This window comes from Triticum dicoccoides, chromosome 5A, assembly GCF_002162155.2.
Source record: "Triticum dicoccoides isolate Atlit2015 ecotype Zavitan chromosome 5A, WEW_v2.0, whole genome shotgun sequence".
Classification (NCBI taxonomy): Eukaryota; Viridiplantae; Streptophyta; class Magnoliopsida; order Poales; family Poaceae; genus Triticum; species Triticum dicoccoides.
In genome coordinates this window covers 443808250-443817527 of record NC_041388.1, presented here as the reverse complement: position 1 = coordinate 443817527, position 9278 = coordinate 443808250, and positions in this window count along the sequence as shown.

Genomic DNA, 9278 nt, shown 5'->3' with positions numbered 1-9278 from the left:
TGAGGGTCACCCGTCACCTTGTTGCTTTGCTTGGATGCTCCGTTTCATCTGGGACGTGGGGTTCCTCGCCTCCCGTGTGTACGTGCTTGATCGCGGATCGCCCGAGGCAAACGTATGGGCGCGCGACCGAACGTCGACGTCACACGTTAATTACTTCCAACTTCCACGGACGCACGCCTGAATGAATGAACGCGACCGCGTGGATCGTTGTGCGTGCGTGCGGGGAGAACGCAACAAGCCCGGGAAGCGAGGGAGGGAGGGAGGCCGAGTTCACGCCATGCCTCCGCGTCGGTGATTATTATTTTCGTTGTCAGACATGGCCGCCCACTCGTCGAGAAGAAACTTGGCTCTTGAACCCATTCATGTACTTACTCCCTCCGTATTTAGTCCACGTATTAGCTTTGATCAAAGCCTAGCTTTATAAATTTTGATAAAATTTATAAACAAAAATATTAACATATATAATAACAAATCAATATCATTAGCTTCATTATTGAATGTACTTTCACAACATTTTAATTTTTTATGATATTTTTTTTTATAAATTTAGTCAAACTTTATGAAATTTAATTTCAGTCAATCCTCATATGCAGAGTAAATAAAAAAGAGAGAGTACTATTATTATCAGTGAACCACGGTCTAATAGAAGGAATAAGATAAGAGCATTCAAATATAGAGTCGCGAGCAGCACGCTTCGCCGCCGTCAGGCTGGTCATAGTGGGGAGTAACTTAGACTACTGTCATATGCATGACACTAGTCTAAGTTACTACCTTCATAGTGCAAAGTAACATAGTACTAGTGTCATAGGTGGCTCATTTAATAATTTGAAGACTCATGTTATCTTGGAAAGCGCTATGTTACAGTAACATATTATGTTACTACTTCTCATTAACTACTTGCCACATAAGCAAAAAATTCTTGAGGTGCGCTATGTTACTACTACCTCCATTTCAGTTTACAAGTCTTGCACGTATACCTATATTATCAATTTTATCATCCTAATATAAACTATATAACACAAAAATTATACTCTTTAAAAATAGAAACTCCAAAGTTTATGTTGGTATATTTTTTATAATATATGACTTGTACTATTAGGTTGATCAAATTAACGACCTAAGGGTACGCGCACGTCCTGTAAACCGAGAGAGAAGTAGTACCTAAGTTACTCTCACTATAACTAGCCTCAGCCGCATGGGAACACCGGGCACTGACTCAGAGGAGCCTGCATGCGTGTGAGGAGATGGTTCGTGGTCTGTGCTGCCTTGTGATTGGTGTGTTGCAAGACAAGAGGGCATGGGCATTGTTGAAATAGAGGTGGAATGGGTCTGGATAATGGAAGGCGAATCGATGCACGTGTTTGCTGAGGTGATGAACGAACACATCTTTATTTTTAAAAAACTTCAGGATTGTTTTTTAAATACCATAGTACTAACGACTTCCAAAATATATTAGATTGGTGATGGTCTGTAAGTATGTAGAATTTCAAAGCTCAACTCCATTCATTTGAGAGGTATGTAAAAAAATCAGCAATAATAATACAATACTGCTGGAACTAACCATCATTGGATTTATTTTTCACGCCTCCCTCCTGAATTTGAGTTTGTACATAAATTGTAACTACCGGGTGAAAAGGAACCCTCGTCCGCCCCTCCTCCTCCCAACCCTAGCCGCTACTCCTCTTCCCTTCCTCGCCGCCGCCTGAGGCAGCCGCCGGGCAAGCCCGGGGCGCCAAGGATGGTGGCGGCGCGGCCTCGGTTGCCCTGCTTGTGCATGGGGAACCCCAGATCTGGAGCGGCGGCTCCATTGGCAAGGCACAACCGGCTAGCATCCGTGCGGGCGGTGGATCTGGTGTCCCGGCCGCGCGGGCGGCGGGATTCGGTGGTCGTTGGTGGCCGACGGCGGCTTCTGCGGCGATCGGTGTGCGCGATTTGGCGCCTCCCCTCCTCCCCTGTTCGGCGTGCGGGCCAACCTGGTCGGGCTGCGCTTCCTCTTGGTCGCCGGTTCTGTACAGGAGGCGCTGTTGTTGGCGGGGATCTAGTTTGGGCAAAATTCCTGGCCGCACCGACGGCGACGCATGAGGGCCCCGTTCCCCTCCTTGGAGGCGTCGGTATGGACTGATCTTCTCATTTCACCTTCCCCCTAGGTCTCCCGGGCGAAAGCCCCAACTTTGTTGGGCGGCGCGGCGCTCACGGCGTCGTTCCCTTCTTGAAGGTGCCGCTTTGGGAACCTTGGGGTTGGGTGGCGCTTGTGGGTGGTGGGCGAAGGTGGTGGTGCGGCCCTATCCTAGCATGGATTTACGTTCGTTGCTTGGAGATGAACTCGCATAGGTGGAGGTCATCGTCTCGCGTCGTGGTGGCGTCAATGGCGGAGGACCTGCCAAGGTTCGCGCAGGTGGAGGTCGTCGTCTGGCATCGTGGTGGCGTCAATGGCGGAGGACCTGCCAAGGTTCGCGTATGTGGATGTCGTCGTTTGGCGTCGTGGCGTCGATGGCGGAGGACCTGCCAAGGTTTTAACCTCAATCTCCTCTGAAGCTAGACCAGTGGAAGATGACGGTGACGACACATGTGACTGCTCGGACCGGTTTGAGCCCCGGACCCGGCAGATGACTCGGGCGGGGCCTCCGGCTTTAGATGTTAGGTTTAGGTGAGATGACTGGGTATGTGGCCCTGTTGGGGAACGTAGCAATAATTTAAAAGAATTCCTACGTGTCACCAAGATCAATCTAGGAGATACTAGCAACAAGATAGAGGGAGTGCACTTCATACCCTGGAAGATCGCTAAGCGGAAGCGTTACAAGAACGCGGTTGGTGGAGTCGTATACGCAGCGATTCAGATCGTGATCGATTTCGATCTAAGCGCCGAACAACGGCGCCTCCGCGTTCAACACACGTACAGCCCGGGAACGTCTCCTCCTTCTTGATCCAGCAAGGGGAGAGGAGAAGTTGAGGGAGAACTCCGACAACATGACATCGTGGTGGTGATGGAGCTCGTGGTTTGATACGTCTCCAACGTATCTATAATTTTTGATTGTTTCATGCTATTATATTATCAACCTTGGATGTTTTATATGCATTTATATGCTATTGTATATGATTTTTGGGACTAACCTATTAACCTAGAGCCCAGTGCCAGTTTCTGTTTTTCCTTGTTTTAGAGTATCGCAGAAAAGGAAAATCAAACGGAGTCCAATTGAGCTGAAACTTCACGGAACTTATTTTTGGACCAGAAGAAGCCCACGAAGTATCGAAGATGGACCAGAAGAGTCCCAGGCTGCCCACGAGGGTGGGGGCGCGCCCCCTGCCTCGTGGACAGCCCGGAGATCCACCGACGTACTTCTTCCTCCTATATATACCCATATACCCTAAAAACTTCGAGGAGCACAATAGATCGGGAGTTTCGCCGCCAGAAACCTCCGTAGCCACGGAAAACCAATCTAGACCCGTTCCGGCACCCTGCCGGAAGGGGGGAATCCCTCTCTGGTGGCCATCTTCATCATCCCGGTGCTCTCCATGACGAGGAGGCAGTAGTTCACCCTCGGGGCTGAGGGTATGTACCAGTAGCTATGTGTTTGATCTCTCTCTCTCTCTCGTGTTCTTGAGGTGGTACGATCTTGATGTATCACGAGCTTTGCTATTACAGTTGAATCTTATGATGTTTCTCCCCCTCTACTCTCTTGTAATGGATTGAGTTTTCACTTTGAAGTTATCTTATCGGATTGAGTCTTTAAGGATTTGAGAACACTTGATGTATGTCTTGCCGTGCTTATCTGTGGTGACAATGGGATATCACGTGATCCACTTGATGTATGTTTTGGTGATCAACTTGCGGGTTCCGCCCATGAACCTATGCATAGGGGTTGGCACACGTTTTCGTCTTGACTCTCCGGTAGAATCTTTGGGGCACTCTTTGAAGTTCTTTGTGTTGGTTTGAATAGATGAATCTGAGATTGTGTGATGCATATCGTATAATCATACCCCACGGATACTTGAGGTGACATTGGAGTATCTAGGTGACATTAGGGTTTTGGTTGATTTGTGTCTTAAGGTGTTATTGTAGTACGAACTCTAGGATTGATTGAACGGAAAGAATAGCTTCGTGTTATTTTACTATGGACTCTTGAATAGATCGATCAGAAAGGATAACTTTGAGGTGGTTTCGTACCCTACCATAATCTCTTCGTTTGTTCTCCGCTATTAGTGACTTTGGAGTGACTCTTTGGTGCATGTTGAGGGATAGTTATATGATCCAATTATGTTATTATTGTTGAGAGAACTTACATTAGTGAAAGTATGAACCCTAGGACTTGTTTCCTAGCATTGCAATACCGTTTACGCTCACTTTTATCATTAGTTACCTTGCTGTTTTTATATTTTCAGATTACAAAAACCATTATCTACTATCCATATTGCACTTGTATCACCATCTCTTCGCCGAACTAGTGCACCTATACAATTTACCATTGTATTGGGTGTGTTGGGGACACAAGAGACTCTTTGCTATTTGGTTGCAGGGTTGCTTGAGGGAGACCATCTTCATCCTACGCCTCCTACGGATTGATAAACCTTAGGTCATCCACTTGAGGGAAATTTGCTACTGTCCTACAAACCTCTGCACTTGGAGGCCCAACAACGTCTACAAGAAGAAGGTTGTGTACTAGACATCATGGTTCTCCGGCAGGACTTCGCCAAGCGCTACGGAGGAGGAGGAGGTGTAGGAGAAGGGAGAGGGGCTGTGCCAGGGGAAGGGTGCAGCTGCCCTCTCTCTCCCTCACTATATATAGGGGGGAGAGGGGAGGAGGAGGCGCCCTAGGGTTTCCCTAGGGTAGGTGGGCGGCCACAGGGGAAACCCTAGATGGGTTTGGGCGCCCCCACCCCTAGGAAACTTGCCCCCCAAGCCGGGAGGGGTGGCTGCCCTAGGGGAGGCGCCCCCATCTCTCCAGGTTACGGGAGATGGGGTGGGAGGGGTGCTCAGCCCCTTAGTGGGCTGATGTGCCCCCTCCCCTTGGCCCATAAGGCCCCCCAACGCTTGTCGGGACCTCCGAAACCCCTTTCGGACACGCTGGTCGTCACCCGATATCCCCGGAACAATTCCGGACTCCAATACCCTTCGTCCAATATATCGATCTTCACCTCCGGACCATTCCGGAGTTCCTCGTCATGTCCGGGATCTCATCCCGGACTCCGAACAACCTTCGGTAACCACATACTATTTCCCATTACAACTCTAGCATCACCGAACCTTAAGTGTGTAGACCCTACGGGTTTGGGAACCATGCAGACATGACCGAGACATCTCTCCGGCCAATAACCAATAGCGGGATTTGGATACCCATATTGGCTCCCACATGTTCCACGATGATCTCATCGGATGAAACACGATGTCGGGGATTCAATCAATCCCATATACAATTCCCTTTGTTTATCGTTATGTTACTTGCCCGAGATTCGATTGTCGCTATCCCCATACCTCGTTCAATCTCGTTACCGGCAAGTCTCTTTACTCGTTCCGTAACGCATGATCCCATGACCAACTCCTTAGTCACATTGAGCTCATTATGATGATGCATTACTGAGTGGGCCCTATCGGTGTCAAAACCGGCGGATCTCGGGTAGGGGGTCCCGAACTGTGCGTCTAAGGCGGATGGTAACAGGAGGCAGGGGACACGATGTTTTACCCATGTTCGGGCCCTCTTGATGGAGGTAAAACCCTATGTCCTGGTTGATTTATTCTTGATGATATGAGTATTCCAAGAGTTGATCTACCACGAGATCGAAGAGGCTAAACCCTAGAAGCTAGCCTATGGTATGATTGTATGTTGTCCTACGGACTAAAACCCTCCGGTTTATATAGACACCGGAGGGGGCTAGGGTTACACAAGGTCGGTTACAAAGGAGGAGATATACATATCCGTATTGCCTAGCTTGCCTTCCACGCCAAGTAGAGTCCCATCCGGACACGGGACGAAATCTTCAATCTTGTATCTTCATAGTCCAACAGTCCGGCCAAAGGACATAGTCCGGCTGTCCGGAGACCCCCTAATCCAGGACTCCCTCAGTAGCCCCTGAACCAGGCTTCAATGACGATGAGTCAGGCGCGCAGTGTTGTCTTAAGCATTGCAAGGCGGGTTCCTCCTCCGGATACACCACAGAAGAGTTCGAATAAAAAGGATAGTGTCCAACCCTGCCAAATAAGTTCCACATACCACCATAGAGAGAATAATATTCCCAGAAATCTAATCTGCTGACACGTTTTGGCAACATAACATCATGCCATGGCTCGGCGATTATTCGAACCGTTTTTCTTTAACCAGCCCCGCACATAACGCGAGGCAGTTTCTTGACACGTCTTGTCAAAGCAGAGATCGTGTCCCCCTTATTACGGGATTCTCATCAATACGGGCGTGGGTAACCCAACCGCGCCATCAATTACGACGCTTGGGGGATAAGCGAGTTTTACCAGGCTAGTGGGGGCACATAGTTTCGTCCACCCTTATAAAGGGACAAGGTTTTACCTTTCTCTACCCACGCCTTCTTCCTCCTTGCTCATCCATTCTCGCGCACTCGAGCTCCAACGTCCAAGTCCACATACTTCTCCTCCACCTTCTCCAAACATGTCCGGAGCGGGAGGCAAGTGGATGGCTTCCTCCGTCATGGAGGGACACATCAAAAAGCTGTGCGGAGCCGGATACTTAGCCGCGAATATCGCGCATCGGCAGCCCGCTGCGGGGCAGATCGTCCTTACCCCGGAACCTCACGAGAGGGTAGTTTTCCTCCACCACTTCCTTCGTGGACTGGGATTTCCCCTTCATCCATTAGTCCGCGGTCTCATGTTCTACTACAGGTTGGACTTCCATGATCTGGCCCCGAACTTCATCCTCAACATTTCGGCGTTCATCGTCGTGTGTGAGGCTTTCCTCCGCATCCGCCCCCACTTCGGCCTGTGGCTGAAGACCTTCAATATCAAGCCGAAGGTGGTGGGAGGCCAACAAGCAGAATGCGGCGGAGCCATGGTCGGCAAGATGCCCAATGTTACATGGCTTGAGGGCTCCTTCGTGGAGACCATAAAGGGGTGGCAATCGGCCTGGTTCTACATCACCGAGCCGCGCGACGCCAACTGGGCGGCGGCACCCGAGTTTCGATCCGGAACATGGCAAGTAAGAAACTTAAGCTTGTCAACATAGTCCAGGTCATGCTCTTCCGCCGGATCCTCCCGTGTCAACAACGGGATTTCAACTTGTGGGAGTTCGACCCGGCCCAGCACCAAACTCTGAGCGAGCTCTTCGACACGACGATAAGGATGTCTGGAGGGTGCTGTTCAAGGGTGCCGAGGTCCCTCCCTCTCTCACCTAGGACCACGGGCTATGCGCGAAGCGCCCTGCGAATCCGGTAAGTTTTGTGCATCCGATAGGATATTTATTTCCCCTAGCTTAATCATGTGCGGGGTCTGAGCTCCATGCCTTTGACAGGACTGGGTGGAGACGTCGGGGCAGATTAACTGTCTGGCCCCTCTGCCCGAAGACACTACGGACGCTCTCCTGACGGAGATGCTGACTCCGGCTCCTTACAAGGTGCCGGATAAGACCAAGAAGGCCAAGGGAACCCGAAAGAGTTCCCAACGCCAGGTGTTATCGGACTCATCGTCTGATAACTCCGCGACGCACTCCTCCCCCGAAGACGAGGAGGAAGATGAAAATGCTCCCCCTTCAGTCGGGGGAGACAAGAAAAGGAAGGCCTCCCCCACTGGGGGGCCGAAGGGTCCAAGAAGGGAAGGACTCTCCTTCCGGACTACTCCACCACCACCGTCGAAGGCGAAGACGAGTGGCTGCTCAGGGCCAAGCCCCTAGCAAAGTCGTAAGTATTCGGATACCAGAGTAACTCATACCATACCTTTTTCGCATTGCTTCTCCTAACGCCGAATTGTGATTATGCAGACCATCCCGAGCCCGTATCGACGTATCGTCGTCGGACGGCTCCCTAGACTCGTCGGACATGGATAGCGATCCACTTCCGACCGCCACCTCCCCTTACCCTCCGGACAACGCCGAGGTGTTGTCTCAAGAGGCACTGGGTCGAGGGGAGACAGTCCTGGAGGCGCCTCAAGGCGACCTTCCTGACTCCGGGAGCAGAGGGAGCAAGGCTCCCGAGGGCTCCGAGTTCGGCCCTCGGCCAAACACCATGCCGAAACCTCCAATGGTTCCGGACTCGGGCAGGCGGCCTCCTTCCAAAAGGGGCAAGACGCCTGTGCCGGTGACCTCTGTCCATCCAGAGGCACCGGACAATCTGCTGGGAGCGCTTCGCAACGCTTCCATCGACGAAGAGCACCGCACTATTATGAGTGCGGTGATCCAGAAGGTTCAGTCCGCCAAGAGCGGATTGACTGAAGCCTGTGCCATCCTTCTAACAGGCTTTGAGGTAAGTATTTGAAATATAGGAAAAATATTACCGAATAGACAGTAGCCCCTGATGCTCTGGTTGGTGTTCAAAAAGAAAAGCCGAATAGAGGATCAACTAATATCTGCAGGAGTCTAATATAAGTATGTCTATATGCGTATGTAGGCTTCGCTGCTGACCTCTGCTGCACTGACTGCGGAGGTCGCCATACTGAAGCAGGACCTCGAAGGGTCCAAGAAGGAGCTCGGCCTTGCCAAGAGGCAGCTCGAGGAGAACAAAGGTAAGTAATACCTAGTCTATATATATATATATAAAGAAAATGCGATTGCAAAATGACAGGATCATCGTGAATGTGCCAGGGGTCACGACCGAAGTGGCGACCCTGAAGCAAGAGTTGTCCGAGGCCGAAAACAAAGCGGCCAAGGAGCGCACCGAGCAGGAAAGGCAAGAGGCTCGGGTGGGCGAGGTGTAGCAAGAGCTCCAAGCTCTCGTGACCAAGCACGAGGCGTTGGAGCTTGACTCGAAGACGCGAGAGGCTGAGCTTGCCGCGGCCCTTGAGAGCGCGAAGAATGCCAAGGCAGAAGCCCAAAAGGCCCTCCAGGAGATTGATGTGATGAAGAAAATAGCGGCGGGTAAGGCATTTTATATGCAAAGAAAGCATGTGAAAGTAAATTACTTGTTACTTACCCGAATCCGAAGCTCTCCAGGAGTATTCGCAGATTTGCCCCGCAGCGTGTCGGATGCCGCGAAGTTTTACTGGGCCAAGGAGGGAAGCTCGACGGAGAAGTTGTTCTGGGCCCAGTATACTGGGACCGAACACCCAGTGCCTATGAGCGACCAGCTAAAGCAGCTGGTCGAGCTACATAAGGCGGCCGAACAGGCCA